Genomic DNA, 20,571 nt, shown 5'->3' on the forward strand with positions numbered 1-20,571 from the left:
ATCAAAATACCAACAGTATTTTTCACAAAACTAAATCAAACAATCCTAAAATTTGTATGGAACCACAAAAGACCCCAAATAGCCAAAGCAATCCTGAAAAAGAAAAACAAAACTGCAGGTATCACTATTCCAGACTTCACAAAATATTACAAATCTGTAGTAACCAAAACAGAATAGACACATAGCTCAATGGAACATGATAGAAAACACAAACATAAACCCACAATTGTAACATCAATTTATCTTTGATAAAGCAGGAAAAAATATCCAAAGGGAAAAGGACAATCTCTTCAACAAACAGTGTTAGGAACACTGGACAGCTACATGAAAAAGAAAGAAACCAGACCACTTTCTTATACCATACACAAAAATAAACTCAAAACTGGAGCACCTGGGTGGCTCAGTCGGTTAAGTGTCTGACTTCAGCTCAGATTGTGATCTCACAGTTCACGGGCTCGGGCCCCACGTTGTGCTCTGTGCTGACAGCTCAGGGCCTGGAGCCTGCTTCAGATTCTGTGTCTGCCTCTCTCTCTGCCCCTCCCCTGCTCATACTCATTCTTTCTGTCTCTCAAAAATGATTAAAGGTTAAAAAAATTTTTTAATAAATAAACAAACTCAAAATGGATTAAAAACCTAAATGTGGAACCTGAAACCATAAAATCCTAGAAGAAAACACAGGCAGTAATTTCTCTGATATCAGTCATAGCAACATGTTTCTAGATATGTCTCCTGAGGCAAGGGAAACAAAAGCAAAAGTAAACTACAGGTACTGCATCAAAATAAAAAGCTGCACAACAAAGGAAACAATCAACAAAACTAAAAGGCAACCTACTGAATGCAAGAAGACATTTGCAAATGACATATCTAAAAAAAGGTTAGCACCCAAAATATATAAAGAACTGATACAACTCAACACCCAAAAAAACAAACAATCCAATTTAAAAAATGGGCAGAGGGGTGCCTTTGTGGTTCAGTCAGTTAAGCGTCCAACTCTTGGTTCCAGCTCAGGTCATGATCTCAAGGTTTCATGAGTTTGAGCCCCATGTCAGGCTCTGCGCTACAGAGCTGCTTGGGATTCTCTCTCCCTCTCTCTCTTCCCCTTCCCTGCTTGTGCTACCTCTGTCTCTCTCAAATACGTAAACTTAAAAAATCTATATATAGGCAGAAGACATGAACAGACATTTCTCCAAAGAAGACATCCAGATGGCCAACAAACACATACACGAAAAGATGCTCAACATCACTCATCATCAGGGAAATGCAAATCAAAACTACAAGATATCACCTCACACCTGTCAAAATGGCTAAAATCAAAAACATGAGAAAAAACAAGCATTGGTGAGGATGTGGGGAAAGGGGAACCCTTGTTCATGTTGGTAGAAATGTGAACGGGGACAGCCACTGTGGAAAACAGTATGAAGGTTCCTCGAAAAGTTAAAAACAGAACTACCCTACAATTCAACATGGAATTCAACATACAATTCAAATTTGGGTATTTGCCAAAAAAAATACAAAAACACTAATTCAAAGAGATACATGCACCTCTATATTTATAGCAGCATTATTTACAACAGCCAAATTATGGAAGCAGCCCAAGTGCCCATTCATAGATGGATACAGAAAATATGGTGTGTATATATATGTGTGTACGTGTGTGTGTGTATGCACACATACATACATAAAATGGAATATTATTTAGCCATAAAAACGAATTAAATCTTGCCATTTGCAACAACATGGATGAAGCCACAGAGTATAATGCTCAGCAAAATAAGTCAGAGAAAGACAAATACCATATGATCTCATTCATATGTGGAATTTAAGAAACAAAACAAACAAGCAAAGAAAAAAAAAAGAGAAAAGGGGGCAAACCAAGCAATAGACTCTTAACTATAGAGAACATACTGGTAGTTACCAGAGGGAAGATGGGCGGGGGGACAGGTGAAATAGGCAATGGGGATTAAGGAGTACACTTATGACAGGCACTAGGTGTTGTACAGAAGTGTTGAATCACTATATTGTACACCTGAGACTAATATAAGACTATATGTTAAACCATACTGGAATTAAAATTAAAAGCTTGATTTAAAAAAGTATCATGTAAAATAGCAACAGAATATGAGATAGAGCTAACAAAATACATGCAAAATATGTATGCTTTAAAAAAAAAAAACAAAACTAAAGAGATAAATAAAAAAGACCTAAGTAAAACTGGCACTATGTAACATGTTCTTGGATTGGAAGACTCAATATTGTTAGAATATCAAGTCTTCTCCAAATTGAACTACATATTCAATGCAATCTCAAAAATAATTCCAGCATAGTTTTTGGTAGAATTTGGCAGACTGATTCTAAACTTTATATGGAAAAGCGGAGGACCTAGAATGAGTGGAAAACTCTGAAAAAGAGAAACAGGAAGGAGAATTCACATTACCTGATTTCTGTACTTAATATAAAACTAAGCACTTAAGACAACGTGGTATTGGTAAAAGGATATAAATATACATCAATGAAATAAAAACAAAATTTTAAATTAAAAACCCACAGTTCAGAGAATACACTTAGGAAATATCCCTTAAGTTATTTCAATGTTAAGTACGACAATGGCTATTAGAAAATATCTTTCATCTCCTGGGTTACCAAGAACTGTTTTTTATTTCTTCATTTTATTATGAATGAATACTGATTTATCAAATACTATTGTAATATCTGGGGAAATAATCCTAATTTTTTTTCTTCTGATCTATTAAAGTGATACATTAAATTAATATTTCCTAATGTTGAAACAGCCTTAACACATCTCAAATAAACCTTGTTTACTTGATTATGATATTTTAATATGGATAAACATAATAGACTGAGAAATTCTTTGAACAATTTATAAACTTCAAATTTCAACTTGAGGAATTAAACAGTAGAACCAACCCTTAAAAGAACAAACTTGTTATCTGGAAAAGCAAGTGAATGAGTTATCACATATCCAAATCAAAAATAAAAGAAATGGAATTCCTGAATGAAAAGGAAAGAGAAATGGGGGGCAGATCTAGGAGCCCTCATTGCAAATAAAAGAAACTCAAGAGGGACCGCAGTGGAGAAAGCAATAATCAAAACGTAGTGCAAGAAAACTTCCCTCAGGAGGAGACTAGAGTTCTTAGATCAAAAGCACTCACTGTGTGCCAGGCAGGATAAATGAAAAAAGGCATACAGCTTAGATATATCCTGGCAAAAGTTCTGAAGTTTAATAAAGAAAAATATAAACTTTCAAAAAGAAAGAACAGGTTACTTACAAACAAATGAGCATGAGGCCAGCATCGGAGATGGCTAAGCACATAGGCTCTGCAGTAAGACTACCTGGCTTCAAATCTTGGTGTGAACCTGGGCAAGTTACTTAACTTCTTTGTGCTTCTGTAAAACAGGAATGATGACAGTACTTCACTTCTAAGGTTGGCTGGAAGCAGTATTTGCGATAATACCCAGAAGAGTCTGGCACATAGTTCATTATAATCACTGGACTTTGATCTGTTAACACTGGAATTTGTATCAGAAAGTGAAAACTTTGTAGACCTTTGAGAAGGCAAAAGCCAGAACCTTCCCCAGACCTTAATGTTTAGCACTAATGATCTGAAAAAAGCGTACAATAGGCCCCATGCTACTGCCTCTAATGCTACCTGAGCTCATGCTAGTGAGTAGTGAACTGATGGGCTGAAGGAATCTCATTGATTAATTTTTATTAAGGTGAACAAGGCAAGGATGACAGTTTTTTTGGCCTAGAGTTCAAGATTATCATAGATGAAAAAAGTTGTAAGCTCTGTCAAGAGTAAATGGACTTGAGGCACCTGGGTAGCTCAGTCAGTTAAGCATCCGACTTTGGCACATGTCATGATCCCACAGTTCATGGATTCGAGCCCCGCATCAGACTCTGTGCTGACAGCTCGGAGCCTGAAGCCTGCTTCGGAGTCTGTGTCTCCCTCTCTGCCCTTCCCCTGCTTGCACTCTGTCTCTCTCCATCTCCTTCTCTGTCTCTGTCTCTCTCTCTCAAAAATAAACATTAAAAAAAAAAGAGCAAATGTACTCACAGTGCAATCTCTGAGAGACATGGAGGATTCTCCTACAATGAGTAGATCTTATGGTTATTGCCACTCAGGACCCTCCAAAAAGTGAACTAGTATGGGATCTGTGGCTACGTGATTTGAATGTCATAAAAAAGTTATTTCTCTATGTCTCCCTCTCTCTCTGCCCCTCCCCCGTTCATGCTCTGTCTCTCTCTGTCCCAAAAATAAATAAACGTTGAAAAAAAAAAAAATTAAAAAAAAAAGTTATTTCGTTCATTCAGCAAATTACTTGAGCACATCTATGTTATGTGTCAAGCAGTATACTGGAGTTCTAACCGTAAGTAAGACACATGGAGCCCCTTCCCTCAAAGAGTTACATATGTGAATCTTGATTTATATGACCCAAATTAGAATGCCCATGTGATGTAAGAAACTGATCATACCAAGGTCATTAACAAAATGCAAAACACACATACACATACACCTCTTCTAGCACAAGAAACAAAAACAAAAAAGCCAACTTTTAATAGTTAATCGTGAATAGTCAAATGTTACTTTAACTTATTTTAATCCCATCTTTTATAGTTCTGTGAATGCGAAAGCCAACATAACAATTTGGTGGAACTCTTGTATTAGGTCAATTCTACTTACTAAGCACTTAGCACCAACCAGAAATATTTTAAATGTTCCTCTCTAGATACTAGCTAAAAATTCCCTAAGTCCACTACCTATCTTCACATGGAAGATTATTTTTTCAATCCAAAAGGAAGATAAAGAATTAAACTGCATATAATAAATGTAGTGGGGTTAAATGGTGGCCCCTGAAAAGATCTGTTCATGCCCTAATACCTAGGACCTATGACTATCACCTTCTTTGAATAAGGGGCCTTTGGGGATGTAATTTAGGATCTTGAGATGAGGAAATCATCCTGGCTTATCTAGGCATGCCCTAAATCTAATCACAAGTGGAGTCTTAAAGCCAGTCCTTATCAGAGAAAGTCCTTTCCAGAGAAAGGCCAAGAGTGTTTTGAGACAGAAGAGGAAAAGACACGAGCAGAAAAGGAGGAGACTATGAGAACACAGAGGCAGAGACTGGAGGGAGGCAACGGTAACTCAAGGAATGCCAGCAGCCACCAGAAGCCAGAAGAGGCAAAGAATGGATTCTCCTCTGGAGGCTCCAGAGGGGTGCTGCCTGCCAACACCTTGATTTCAAACTTCTGGCTTCTTGAGCTGTGGGAAAATACGTTTCTGTTGTTTATACCCCGGATCTGTGATAATTGGTTACTGCAGCCCCAGGAGACAGTGAACAAAGGCATTTTGGTAAGAAGCCCTGGGTTCAAGTACCACACCTGACAGTTTCATCCCTATTTGCTGCTTAGCAAGTCCATTAGCCTCCCTGAGCCTCCACTGCCTTATTAGTAAAAATGGGATAATCAGACCTGTGCTACTATCCCCCAGAGTTCTGATAAGACTAAACTGAAATCATGGATCTGAAAACACTCAGAATACTGTAAAATCCTATGTGAATATGTATTATTATCATTCTTATACTTTATCTGGAATTTCAAATGAGGATTGGAGCACAGGCTCTTTATTCAAATCCACTTGCTGCAACCCTTTACGCAAAAATCAACGTGCCTAATTTTAACAATGCCAACATTCTATCAATTCTTAATATCCAATTTTATGTATAGAATTAAGCTATCACTCATATACATAGTACCTCTTTAGTGCTAGGATTTAATGAAGGCCTAATTACCACTAACCCTATCGTCTATTTTATTTCCCTCCAGATAATCTTCTACTACTGTCATACTAATTTAGTAAAGAGACTATCTAATTGGTTTATTGCCCCCATATATATTAACAAATCAGTTCTAGCTGATTTGCCTTCAACAATATCTGTGAACTCACTTAACATAATCATAATTCTTTCTGTAGCTGACCTTAATTATTCCATACTGAATTTTTCTCAGTGAAGAATGAACCATTAATAATCTCTTCCTCCTATTTCTGGTTTTCCCCAATAGGTAGATCCTGATCTACTGCCAGACCTAGTTCTTCTTTCTAAAATCAAGTATATTTATGAAGTATAACCATAAACTAAGGATATTAGTTCCACAAGTTACATACAAAAGTTCACTTCATAACTCTATAATCTTACTTTACCAGTGTACAAGTTCATATTTCCGAGAGAATGTTTCCATTTTTATTTCACATAAAACATCTTCAGACACATTTTAAGTTATTGAGAGGTTGGTTCTACTGCAAGCTGCAAATGTCTTCCCTTCGGGGCAAGGAAGTTTGACATTAAAAATTTTTTAAATGGCACTTTGATAATGCAGTCTGGTACCAGAATTTATTTTCTTGTGCCTTAATCATTCTATTCTGTATTAGAGTAGAATGGCACTCAAATCATCCTTAGATCTAACCCAGAGTTCCATAAAAGTGTGTTGTCTGAAATGTTGCCTCTTCAGAAACCTTTAAGTAAATGTTGAAGGATTCTTCCCAAACAGCAGTTGAACAATAAAAACTTCAAGGACTTTGAGATTTGTAAATGTAATAATCACTTGTAATTATTACCATCAACAACATACATCCTTAAAATGAGATGTCCTTCAATAATACATTAGGTGTTCCCACCAAACCACTGAATTGTGGGTAATATGTTATTTTAATCTACCTAATTTCACTACCTTTCCATAGAAAGCAATTAAATCACCTCCAAGATGCATGTTAAACATTCAGTTCTCAGGATGGCCACTAAAAAATTTCAAATCAATAATTATACTTAGGAAAGCCACCCCCATTATTTTGTATATATAGGTGAATACTACTGTATGGCATACCCATAACTTTAAATATAGGCTTTATCCCCCTACAAATGGATTTATAAAGGTACATACTGTATTATCTCAGATCAATAAGAAATTTAGCAACAATAGTCTCCTAATTCTCATGCTCTTAAATGACCTACAAAAAAAGTAAACTGTGAACCACTTCCAACTGTAGCATCTATATTTTTCAATCAATTCCACATGAGACTGCCAAAATACTACTTATTCTGTAAAATGTGTTAACTCCCTTGATAAGGAAGATGGGCTAAAGATCTTCCTTAAAAGTTCTGACTCTAGATCCTTGGGACTCTTCTTAAGAAACTTAAAAAACATCCTGGGGCACCTGGCTGGCTCAGTTGGTAGAACATGCATTTTAAGTTTGAACCCCAAGGGCATATAGAAATTACTTAAAAGTAAAATCTTTAAAAGAAAAACAAAAAACAAAACTTAAAAAACATGCTAAAAAGCCATTCATTCCCTAGTCACCCATCTTAGCAACCAAAGTATAGAACCTGGCCCCTCGCCACTAGAGGGGGGTGTTTCTTCTACTGGTTTCTCTCTCCCCAAATTTGGCTCACCAGAATTTCTGGTTGAACTAGAATCAAGCCTCAAGATAAACATTCTGACCTTTATTTCTCCTTCATAATTGTGTAGTCCTTTCACTTTATTTCAGGCTGTAAGTTGCCACTAAAATATCAACTTCAATCCCTAATTACTTGTATTATTATGACCCACATCACACTTTCTTGCCTTTCTTACAGGCTAACAAGCGCTACACAGAGCTGATTATAGAGATTTTGACATTAATTCACTGGAAAATAATCAGAAAATCCAACCAAGCCTGAGTATTCATTTTTTAAAAACTGGACTTTTTAAAATTTGCCATGTTCACATGACTTCATTTGAATCACAATACCATGAAGGAAAAAAAAGACTATCAGTAACAAATTTCAAAGAAGAAACTCAACGTCTTCAAGTGACTTGCCCAAGATCATGGGTACGAAACAGTGAAGCCATAATGAAGACTGAAATACCCTGACCTGTACACATTACTGGTACTACTTAGTCTATGCCATGAGTAAAAGACACAAGATGAGAAAATACACCAGTTCTTTACTGCTTTCTCTGAAGAACCCTGGTCTGAGGCAACGTCCCTTAGAGAAGATCAAGACAAGAACTGGCCGAGAATCTGCACACACTCTATGAAGCCAGAAGTCAGGAGAGGGAAGAGCCCTGATAAAAGTAAATGTATCATAATAAAATCAAATCCATCGGACATGAATCTGCTTGGGACAAAGTAGGTATAACCACTCAGAATGCTTTTGGCTACAAGTGACAAAATCCCAAATCACGCTGTATTATCTCACAGAACTAGAAGTTCAGAGGTAGAGCAGACCAAAAATACAATCAGCAGTTCAATAAGGTCATCAAGGACTCAGGTTTCTTCTCTCGTTCTGTTACCTTCTAGATGAACTTCATCCAAAGCTACTTTTTCTCATTGTTCTAAGATGGCCTGAGCAGTTATAGCCATTACATTCTCTCATAACATCATCAGAGGAAGAAAAGGTACCATCTCTTTCTTTTATCTCTTTTTAGGAATAAGAAACTCTTTCCCAGAAGCACTCTGGCCCTCCTCCAGACTTCCTTTCAAATCTCATTGGCCAGAACAGGTTACAGGCCATGCCTAAGCCTTCACTGGCAAAGGAAATGGGATCAACCATAATTGCTTACACTAATCATCTGGGATAGAACGAATGCTGGAGAGAGTCAATCGCCATGACCATACCATGGGCAATTTATAATGATGAGTATTACTGTGACATTGTTTTCACTCCAGAACAAAACTGTAATTTAATTATGCTTCTTCCATGATCATAACAATGAGGCATGTGCTTTGCGTGAGACTCAGATAATTACTGCCTGCTCACATCTCATATTTACCATCGTAAACTTATTCATCAGATATAAGACATTTTATTAAAACTTTCTATTCAATCCACTATTTAAAAAAAAATCTTTAATGCAACATTTTAGAGCAAGAATGGCAAAGAGATTGGTGTTCCACACCTATTCCAGTAGATACAGCTATCTAGAACCCCAATTTAAGAATGATCCAAAGCGGAGTTTGGATCAGTGAAAAACAGTGACATGACTCATTAGTGATGTCTTCCATGGACTTGGGTTTGGGCACAATACAGAGTATATTTGCCAACACTGATTTAGAGAAAATCTCTTTAAATAATTTCCCTCCAGTGATCATGGATTTCTCTAATGCAATGCCTCGTTATTTTCATTTTAGTGGAAATTCAATCTACTCTTTCCCTCTTTATTCTCCCTATGTAATTTACATATATATAAATATAATATACATCAAGCACAAACTCCAAGAATTATTTTATATATAATCAGAGTTCCACAGGAATTCTGAAAACTGACCCCTTTTCTAAGTCCATAGAAAAGCTTGGCAGAATGGCTTCATTTACAAACTATCTCACTTACAGGAAGCAGAGCATCTTTGGGGCCCAGTCTGGATGTGGGCCTAGGCAAGATTGATGGACAGAAGGAAAAAAAAGAATGGCCATCTATTCACAGTGAAGATGGCCCAGTCCACAGCTTCCAGACAAAAACCAAAATGGAACCAAAACCTAATCCTACACAAAGGTGACTAATCAGTAACTGAAGAATGCTTAAATAATGGCAGATTACAAACAACATGCAGAGTGTATGTGTATAAAATGCATTTGAAAAGACAGGGAAGGACAACAGTGGTTATTCTGGAATGAACTTACAGCTTTTTTTCTTTTGTCCTTCTATTTCTTATCTACATTTTTCTGAGTGTCCTGTACTGCACATACACGGCCTTTTTAATGAAGAAGGGGGAAAAAAAGGAAACATGTTTTTATCTTATCGTTTGATGTTTATGTTTTCGTTGTTCCAATTAACCTTTAACTGCCTTGTAGTTAAGATCAAGCTTGTCCAACTATTCCTAAGGTTGGGAAACGAGGTTGTTTTAACTTTTTGATATCATAAGCAACAAAGTATTCTTGTAGCTGAAAATTGATTTGAAATATAAAAGAAGAAAAGTTAGAAAAATCCCTAAAAAAATGAATCAAAGTGTTTAATCACCCCATAATACTCTAAAATTACCACTACTCAAAAATTTAATTAACTTAGGATATTCTCTCTCTCTCTCTCTCTCTCTCTCTCTCTCTCTCTCTAAGTCAAATCATTTTTTTACCCAAACTGCCAGTTGGCCAGACTGTGTTCACAAAATTGGTTTTGGCCAAAATAATTTTAAGTCAATTTGGTATTGGACAAAGAACACACCATCAGCATCAGGGGAAAGTCTGAAGGCACAGATAAGAAACAGGATTCCCAAAAAAGATTCAGTAATAAAGAACAAGCAAGATAGCCTGGACAAGTCTGAAAAAGAAAAATCACCTAGGGCAATGGTTCAAAAGTGGAAGGAAGTCTTTTATCAAGGCAAGGAGCTGTAAAATGAACCCAAGTAGCTTAGTACATGCTTGTAAGGATACCAAGTAAACTGGGTTTCATCAGCCTGCTTGGATTCTCTCCCCTGGGTAGAACAGTACTAGGGTTTTCCCCAGGTTCCCTATGAAAAAACCTAATCTGCCTGGGTCTCAAGTTGAAGACAAATGTTCCCCAAATCATTCCATAATCACTTTCACAGTAAATGAGGTTTTGGAGCTGGCCACTGCACGACAGAGGATTCAAACCAGTTTTTTGGCATATTATGGTTCCCACTCCAACTATAGAAGGTAATTTCCCACATTGTCAGACAAAGCAGAGATGGCAGATGATATGACCTTGCAGAGGAAGAAGCAACTCGTACTAGACTGCTTTAGGAGTGAAGAACTCAGGTAGTGGACTTCAGCTTCTACAATAGCTGGTCAATATGGCTAGCGAGAGCCAGAAGACATCCCTGGTTCGAAGTCCTCTAAGGAACCTGATTACAGTTAGGATTTCTTTTTAGCTAGTTAATGTTCAATGGAAAATCCTGGAGAGCTTTCTGAGCACCTATATTCAACTCAAATATTAACTGGTTGCCAGGCTGTGGGTGTTGCTGAGGCAAGCAAGGAGGTAGCAGGGTGAAAGACAGTATTGCCACTGTCATTAAGAAAGGTGTTCTATAGGAAGGAAAACAGAGAACAGTATTTATATTCAATCACAGCAAAGTAGGTGTGAAAAAAAATAGATAAATCAGTCTTGTTGTTGTAAGAAACAAAACAACATAGAGATGGACTATTCACAAATGCTTCTGGGGCAACTGAGTAGTCATTCGGAGAAAAATATAGTTGGACCCATCCATCACCCATACACCAAAAAAAATGGGTAAAAACTGAAGTGTAAAATAGAAACCACAAAGATAATAGAAGATAATATGAGAGAATTCTTTTACAACTTTGTAATGGGACAGGCTTTTCTAACTATGACCCAAAATCCAGAAGTCATAAAAGTATAACAAATTCAACTACATTTAAAAAAAAAATCTACTTAGCAAAAACACCATAAGCAAAGATGAAAGACAATAACAAACGGGGATGGCGGACATGTTGCAACTCACATTACAACGGGGAAATTAAACACAACAGCCACAGGGTGATTTTAAACAACCAACCGCTCCCCCTCCCGCCCCCCCACCAAGAAAGGTAGGGATAAAAGACACATTTCACAAAAAAGGAAATATAAATGGCTCCTAAACATATGAAAAGATATTCAAACTCACTCATAAGGTAAATAGAAATTAAAACTACACTAAGATAACATTTTTCACCCATCAGATTGGAAAAAATCCAAAAGTTCAAGAACACATTTTGTGGGCAAGAACATGGGTAACCAGTCACTCCCATGCGTTTCTGGTGGGGGTGTACATTGTACAACCTCTATAGAGAACAATTTGGTAGTACCTATAAAATTATAATAACATACACTCTTTGGTCAGCAATTCCACTTTAAAAATTTTACCCTACAAATACATTTACACAAGTATGAAATAATCTATGTAACAAAAGTACTTATTGCAGTATTGTTTCTAATAGCAAAAGATTGAAAATTTCCCAAATGCCCATCAATATGGGACTGGTGATATAAATGATGCTATACCCACACAATGATGTGGAAAAGAGCTCCAAGATATATTATTAAAGTGAAATATATCTGGGATATTTTCCCACTGTTATGGAAAGAACTCCAAGAAACACTGTTAAGTGAAAAAAGGAGAATAATACGTACATAATTATATGTATTATATAAAACGAAAAACAGAATTTATATTTGTATTGGCTTGAATATGCACTTAAAAACTCTGGAAGGATGGGAATTGAATAGATGGGGAACAGGGGTGGAAAGGAAACTGCTCATTTCTAAACACTTTGTTGTTTGAATCAAGTGAATGCATTACCTTTTCAAAAGGTAAATTTTTAAATGCTTAATATATTAAATGTTTAGTAGACATAATTCCAGTGATATCTACTAAATATTCCACATTTGGACCCCTCAGTCTATGGGTGATAGATGGTGCACAAGTGAGTATGCACTTGGAAGCTGCCTTAAATAGTAGCATCCAGAAATGAAAAGCAAAGTGAGGGTTACAGTTGGAAACCTGATGACTAGAAGTGAAGAACTCACTGATGGTTGTTTATTCCCAGGGCAGAGGCAGTGAAGAAAAGAGGAAAGAACACAATCTTGTGAAAGTGTTATAGTAAGAGAGGCACATCAAAATAGAGATAAGCCAGAGATTAATTCTTAGGGGGAGTTAAGTCAAAATGTGGTACAATTCCTTAGGATACCTGAATTGGTTCTTGGTTCAAACACAGATGTCACAGAGTGGTACAACTAAAGGCACAGCTCTTCTGTAGACTAGCTGCAATGGTGACAGCACACTGATGTGCAACCAGCCTCCTCGGCTGCTCTCTTAGGCCTAAACTCTACGTAAAACTCTCTCAGAAAAGTTAATAAGGCCACAAGGCTGGTTAGGATAAAGAAAAGAGAATATTTGGAATAAAGCTTCTTGAAAACTGCTTTCATTCACCCATCAAATGTTTACAGAGCACCTACTCTGTGCCAAGAACTGCTGTAAGTGCTCAATAAATTCATCCCCCAAAATAAATATGTCCAAGGTAACTTAAACAAAAAAGAGATTTTAAAAGATTTTGACATAACAGAAGCTTCTCTTAAAAAACATTTTGAAATATGAAAAATAAACTAAAAAGTCAATTGACAGCTGTAAAATGCTATGAAACTATGGTAAATGGATTTCAATTTTTACCCAGTTTATTCTGTTGTTTTAAAAGAGTAAAAATAGTCACTGAACATGTGAATTTAAAATAAGAAAATCATTCTCAGAAATTAGAAATAATGAGGTAGTATGTTTCAATTTCACTAAGCTTAAATAGGATAAATCTTTAAAATATAAGCTTTCTATTCTCATCACCACAATCGATAAAACAGGAAAACATAACTGGAAAAGGGAACTAATTCAGAACAGATGTCAGGGAGGAATTTTTCCAGTAGTGAACTATAAACATGCGGAATAAATACTGGAAAATGTATTATGGTAAAAAAATCAGAATCAGTTACTAATTACATGATCTAAGCAGGAAACCAGATACCTAAATATGTAGAACAGGCATTTAAAAAACAGCCCTAAGTTAATGGACAAACCACGTTTTGACTCTCCAAACCTCAGATAATAAATAAACCTGCAATGTGTTAAAATAGGTATTTCTCAATGCCTATAAAGTTGGCTCTTATTTACCCATAAAGATGTATCCAACTGAAAATGTAACAAGTTTGCAAACAGAATTTATTGCATTCTTCCTGCTTGATGTGCTAATATTTTTTCAACCTAATACCTATTTGGTACTTTCCTTTTGACCAACCTTCTTAATATTTCACCCTACTTACACTCTACAAGGAGATAGATATAAAGACTTACAACCTCACCATCACCAATCATTCTCCAGAAAAAAGCAAAAAGGACAGTTATTCCTTGGCTGCTACATCTAAGAAGAAATAAATGGTTTATGCCTAGCATGCAGTAAGGATCAGAAAGGAACTGAAACAAACAACAGTATCCATTCCAATGAAAGTTTATTAATTTGTATGAAGTCAATTTGCTACTCATCCATATTCAGATGAATGTACAAAAAAACAAATTCCATAGCTAAATATAAAATGACTTTTGGACTATCCAGGTTTCTGCTCGTTTCTACTTTATGGATAAGAGAAAGCTGTGATGCTAGCAGTACATTAACTCCTTCAGGCTACCAAGATCCCACTCAATAGCTAAAATTAATTATCACACAGGCCAATGCAGTTTAATATATTACTAGTAAGATTACTACTATAAGCATACATGTTAGATACAAAAGAGTTATTGAGCCTACGGACTACAGCAATCAGGTAGTGACAGAAGACTAGACCAGAGCTGACTCGTGATTCACAATATTTAACCAGCCTAAAAAAGCATTCCACTCCAGAACCTGAAAGATCCTTCAGATCAGATAGCTCAATGTTGTCATTTTATAGATGATGATATTTAGGCTCCAAAAAAAAAGCTTAATAAACTTACCCAAGGTAGGGCAGTTTCATGGCATCCAAGCCAGACCCAGGCCTCTGAGAAGCAATCTAGTGCTCTCTGGGAAATACAGCATCCCACTCCTGGAGAACATTCTGAAGCAACTGAAGTTCATGTGAGGCAATTTTTTTTATTTCACAGTTGGGTGATAAGGAAAAGGGTTATGTGGTTATATCTGGAAAAAGATATTAACTTCATCTATCACTTCTAGCTCAAATAAGTTCTCATTTTATAGGTATAAATAATATCCCAAGTTGATTTATCACACAAGAGTAGTAACTTTTCTCCCCCAAATCTGTGGTCTTCTAGAGTTTACCAGCAACTGGGGAAAAACATGACTAGGAAATACACTCTCTTGGGGCACCAGGGTGGGTCAGTCAGTTGAGCATCCAATTTCGGCTCAGGTCTGATCTCACATTCTGTGAGTTCAAGCCCCACGTTGGGCTCTGTGCTGACAGCTCAGAGCCTGGAGCCTGCTTTGCATTCTGTCTCCCTCTCTCTCTGCCCCTCCCCTACTCACACTCTGTCTCTCTCTCTCTCAAAAATAAATAAACATTAAAAGATTTTTTTAAATAAAAAAAAAGAAACAAACTCTCTTTTTAACCACACTCCAAGCCTGTTATTTATTAATGAATTAAAAAAATATATCATTTAGTGAGATTTTAAAATATTATTAGCAGTTATGCTATTAAGTAATCTTTCTATCTCAGTTTTTACTGTTTTGTAAAATCTGTAATATAGAAAGTCTTCCCTCATCTATTACTTTTTCCTTTTAAAGTAAATTTTAATATTCTAAGTCACAAGAGCCTCTCTCTAAAACTTCCTACAAATATAATTCCAAAATCTCTTTGCCTAGCTCACTTCTACATATACATAGTGTCATACACATCTAGTTAAATATATTTCAGAAGAGGTAGAAAATTAAGAAATTTTTATATTTAACTCATTATACACAGATGTCAGAGGTCTCAATTTTGTAAATCTTAAGAAATTTTTGCACAAGAATATGACATTACATTTCCTAGCCTACAGCATCCGGTTCATCACTAAGAAAAAGCAGCATAAGAGAAAGTGCAAATAAAGGGAGAAAGAGGGTAAAATAAGAATCAAGTCTATCAGGAAAAAAAAATCATTAACAAATCTTCCTATGCAGATACAACAGGTACAAGCCGAACTGCAATTTCCTTGTATCAACACGCAACTGTCTGGGCTTGTAGCCATTATCTAACAAGGTATCTTCAATCAGGACTGTCAGAAGTTGAGGTGAAGAAAGCTTAATGTATGATCTCATATACATCCATTAATGCATGCCAAGAAGCTCCCAATCCATACAGTTTGTTATTTATATTATGGCTGGTCTCTATACTCAAATTTAGAAGAGAGAAATATCTTATGGATATTTACTATCTATGTTAAACTTAGGTGCCACAGAAATTTCAAAGATGTGTGAAGCATGTTTCTGAAGCTTATAGTTTGACAGGGGAATAAGCTATGAACACAAAAGCACAAAAAAAAAGCTGTAAAATAAGAACTCTATAAAAGACTAAAGCACAATCTGAGTACATTTCTTGAGCTAGTTTGACAGGAAAGATAAGATCTCAATAAGCAGAAAAGAAGGAGAAGGGAACATAATACAAAGGAAAACTATGAACAAATGTGGGAGGGGGAAAGATGTTTGAAGAGCAGTAGAAATACCAGTTTGACTAGAATGGGGAAATTCTGTGGAAATAAAGACGCCGGGATATGGAGACCTTTGAAGAGAATATCCACACCTTTTGAGCAATGATAGAATTGATATGGAAGAGATGATATGCAGGTAGATCAGTCAGAAAACTACTACAGTAGTACCATATTCCTGAGCCCAGAACACTAAAGTTTGTAAGTGAATGTCAGCTACAGTTACCAAATTTTACATATACATATATATATATATATATATATATCTTCTATTATATATATATCTTTACATATATATATATATATATATATATATATATATATATATATATATAACTTCTACAGTGATTCTAGAAACTTGGACTTACACAATTCTTTTACTTTCCCTTCCTATTTTCATTTCAGGTAACATCTTCTGGCTTGGATTTTTTATTTCGCTTTTCCTTATCCAACCTTAGCATTAATAAGGCTTATCATTCTTTGTTTATTAGCAAAAATCAACAACATCATATGTCATTGCTTAATCAGAAGAGCATTTAAAGCAATTTTTTAAACCCCACTTTGTTAAAGTGATTGTTTTCTATCACACACAATAAATTTCCCCCAAATTTCATATTTTATTTTCCAAGAACAAGAGCACTTTTTTTCTTGCAGGCTTCACCTACAAAACCAAAACAAAATGAAAGGTTAATATCCAATGAATCTGTAATAGTTACTTCATAGAAAGAGTTTTTTACAGATTGACTGCCGTACCCTTCATGAAAGCAAAAACTAACTGCTTTCTTTGCTTTGTGTGTGTAAACTAGGCCACACATGAATGTCTCTCTTCTAGAAAAAGGACCAAACCAGTTAAGTTTTCAACATTGCACGGATTAAGGTAGTCTTATTTTATTTGATTTCCCCAAAGAAGAGATTTAATTATAAAGTATTAAGTTTTATTTAATACAAAATAGTCATCAAAAAGGTAATTCAGACTACTGAAATAGTCATATTACACATGCCTTACAGAATATTGTGATTTCTAGTAAATCAGATTTATGAAAAGGTATAGATCAATAGATATTAATCTGAAAAAGAAAAGAGAATGATTCATTCAGTTTGAGGAATTGCATAGGTTTAGAGACCAAGGATTAAGCAGAGGATGGTGTCCCAATTTGTAAGAGAGCCTTCCCTGTCTCTCCTTCCATGACTTTCCATTTGAGTGCAAAGACGTTGCCACTTATCAGTGACTATTGGAACTTCTCCAACAGTCAGCCCAACTTCCTACCCAGAGGAGTACTAAGCCAGCTGATTGGCTCAGTGCAATCAGACAACAGCCCTCAGCCCAACTGCAGTCAAGGAACAAAGATTGGTGACCTGATACTCAGGAAGGAAAGGATGCAAAAGAGGGGTTGGGGAAAGCACAGAATTAACCAACACAGACATCCAGAAAAACACATCCACTTAAAAGAGAGAAATCTTTTACCTGGAGATATTCAGCCAGGGATGGATTTTTTTTTAAAGGTAAACAAAGACACGAGTTTAAAACTGTCATTGGAGGAGCCCGATTCATATGAACAAACTTAGCAGCCTTGGAACAACCCTGAGTGGGCAAAGACCTTTTTATATATTAACACTTAGAAAATGGACTTTATTCAATAAATTCATTAAAAGATGTCCTGTTTCCTAAAAACTGTACCTAATTTTAGGGTTTCTGCTCTACAGTGACTCCAGTTCTGCATGAGATTTCAAACTAAAGGGGGAATGGGTGGGGTGCAGAACACATGAAATTTTTACAGCATGGAAATAAAAGTATTTTTAAACCTTCTTGGGGGTGAAGAATTAGGCAAGAAGTAATACGTGGAAACTGTCAAGTGCTTCTCTACACACCCACCCACCAGATACCATCACAGCCGGCTAGGGGAGTCTCCCTCTTCTTGCCTGACAGCTTCACTTTCTTTGAGGTCTTGAGCTGGTGATCACACTGGCCCGTCATGGTATTTTCAGTTAACAAAGCAGTTACTCAACAGGGGAAAAAGCCACAAAGGAGCAGAGCAGCTGCTGCTGCACCCGTGATGCAAGTGCAGGATGAGCCCCGGGCCGCCACCGCCGCCTCGGCTCCTCCGTGACGTCCGGGAGGGGTATCCCCGGCTCTCAGGAAGTGGTGGCCGCGGGCGGCTCCGCCCCCACGCGACTCGGGGCTGGCCGGGCCGCCGGGTGGCAGGACTGCCAAGCAGGTTGGCAGACGGCTTACGCCGTCCGACACACACGCACGCCCCACGGGCCGCGCGCCCCGCTCCCTCGCCCGCGCCTCGCCCACTTCTCCAGTCACAGCCCGCGCCCCCTCTCTCCCAAGACTCACACCCACTCACCCCGACCCCCTGCGCAGAGCCTTGCCCAGCGCCGCCGGTCACTAGACGGGGACGAGCCGGGTCCAAGATGGCGACTCCGCCCCCGCCCCCTCCGCACTCTTGGCAGGGTCAGGGCGCCCCCTCACGCGGCGGGCTCGCGCCCGAGGCCCGGCTAAAAATAGCCAGGCTCCACTATATTTGGTTCGGCCGGATCCCGACGCGGCCGCGCGCACTCCGCCCCGCCCCGCGCGCTCCGCCCCGCCCCGCCCCGCCCCGCCCCGCGCGCTCCGCCCCGCCCCGCGCGGCACTGAATGGAGAAGGGGCGGGGGTGACCGAGGGGAACCTACTCCGCTATCTGCGGCGCGCGCCGGCGGCAGGGCCCGGCCAACTGCCGAATTTAGTAACATCGCCTGCGTCAATCACGCGCCTCCTGTGCGTCAGCGCCGCGCTGCTCCAGGTCCTGCTCCCCCCACCCCCCAGCCTTTGAATGGATACAATGTAGCAGCGCCCTCCTTCCTTCCTAGCCTGGATTGGAACCCGCGGCAGTGCAAAGGCTCCATTCCTCTCTGCTGGGTCAACTTTCGGAGCATCCTCCCACGGTCTTCTCCACACCACTCTGTCTAAAGTGGAAGTGGAATCGAAGAAATAAACCAATGTCATACATATGTATATAATAGTATATATAATATACATAACACTAGTTTTGTTTTCAAGTTTCTGGTGCTAACTCGAACCTTCGATTCTGAACCTTGAGCTGTCGACAGTGGGATACTACCCCCCCCCCCACTACGCCACACACACACACACACACACACACACACACACACTTTCACACACACGCAAAGATTGGGACAGGTCAAAGAAATAGAATGCCACATCTGATTCAAGCAGACCACATGGGGACCATGCCTGTCTGCATTGTTTCACTCAAATATTTTCTCCACCTCAAAAATTAATTTCTAGAGAGGTTGCTTTCACTCAGCTGCACGTTGAAACTAGGAGACTTTAACTCTGATAAATTTTTGTTTTTGTTTTCAGCAAGAAATACACACTTAAATTCAACATTTCCAGGAAGAAATTGCTCTCCCTCACACAGTCGCTGAGGCTTTCGGCACACTGTTTCATAACAAATGTGTCCCAGAAGACCAGAGCAAATCCCATGGCGAGGGACTCACTAATAAATCTTGTTGATTGATTTCGAAATGTTTAATTTGGGAGATTGGGAGAGGGGCAACCAGCAAAAAGTGAAAGTGCGAGCTGAGATTTCCATTTCTGCGGGGGGGGGGGGGAATGATTTGCAACAGTCAGACCCGCTCAGCTGTTCAACACGTGTGTTTCTTTTACACACATTAAGTAGTTTCTTCTGCAGCGCGCACGTGGATGATGGATGTGCACTCAGTTGGGTTATAGTGGGTCCAGTTAGGAAATCCACACCTTAGTATAAAGAAATAAAACCTTATCTTCCCGGAGCCATCTGCATCCCAGTGCGAAACACGCACTCAGCAAATTATAGGAGGAGAGGGATTAGTCTACACGCTGAGGGCCAGAGAGACTTAAACAGCTTTGGAACTGTTGCTTGAGGAAAGCGCAGCTGCACCTCAGGGAGTCTTCGGGCCGGTGCCTGACTCCTGCACCGGCTGCCAGGTCACTCGGAGAAGCTGGCTGGCGGAGCCTTCCCTTTCGGAAGAGCTGTCCTCTCCCTTACCCCCCTCTCCCTGGCTCCATGCCTCGGGGCAGCCTCGGAGGCGCGCCAGCAGCACTCCTCCAACTCTACTCCACCCGAGCCTGACAGCTGGGCGGTCCCGCCTGACCCGCGGGCGGGCCGCTGCACCCTCTCGCAGACTCGCGCCCAGGAGAGCAGCGCCGCTGCGAAGGGATTGGCGGCGCGGGTCCAAAAGGCCCCCCTGCCGGGGCTGGCCGTGCCGCGCAGTTTCCATTGTGCAGCCCTGAGAATGGCCGGGGAACGCGCGCGCGCGCACATGCACACACACACACACACACACACACACACACACACACCCTCCCTCGCACACGCGGAACCGGCTGGGCCAGGGGAGGGAGGAGGAGGGTGACGT

General features: G+C 38.8%; 1 long non-coding RNA gene across 4 annotated transcripts in view; it reads right to left on the minus strand.

The window, feature by feature from the left end:
• Positions 1-18,727, minus strand: part of LOC123593304 — a 536,358-nt gene extending 517,631 nt beyond the window's left edge. For all 4 annotated transcript variants that reach the window (XR_006710246.1, XR_006710243.1, XR_006710245.1 and 1 more), the window contains exons 1-2: positions 18,518-18,727; positions 3,288-3,405 (exon numbers count right to left, since the gene is read on the minus strand). This is a non-coding gene — a long non-coding RNA (uncharacterized LOC123593304). The remainder of the gene's footprint in view (positions 1-3,287; positions 3,406-18,517) is intronic.
• Between the last annotated feature and the right edge of the window lie 1,844 nt (positions 18,728-20,571).

Source organism: Leopardus geoffroyi, chromosome D4 (genome assembly GCF_018350155.1).
Source record: "Leopardus geoffroyi isolate Oge1 chromosome D4, O.geoffroyi_Oge1_pat1.0, whole genome shotgun sequence".
Taxonomy (NCBI): Eukaryota; Metazoa; Chordata; class Mammalia; order Carnivora; family Felidae; genus Leopardus; species Leopardus geoffroyi.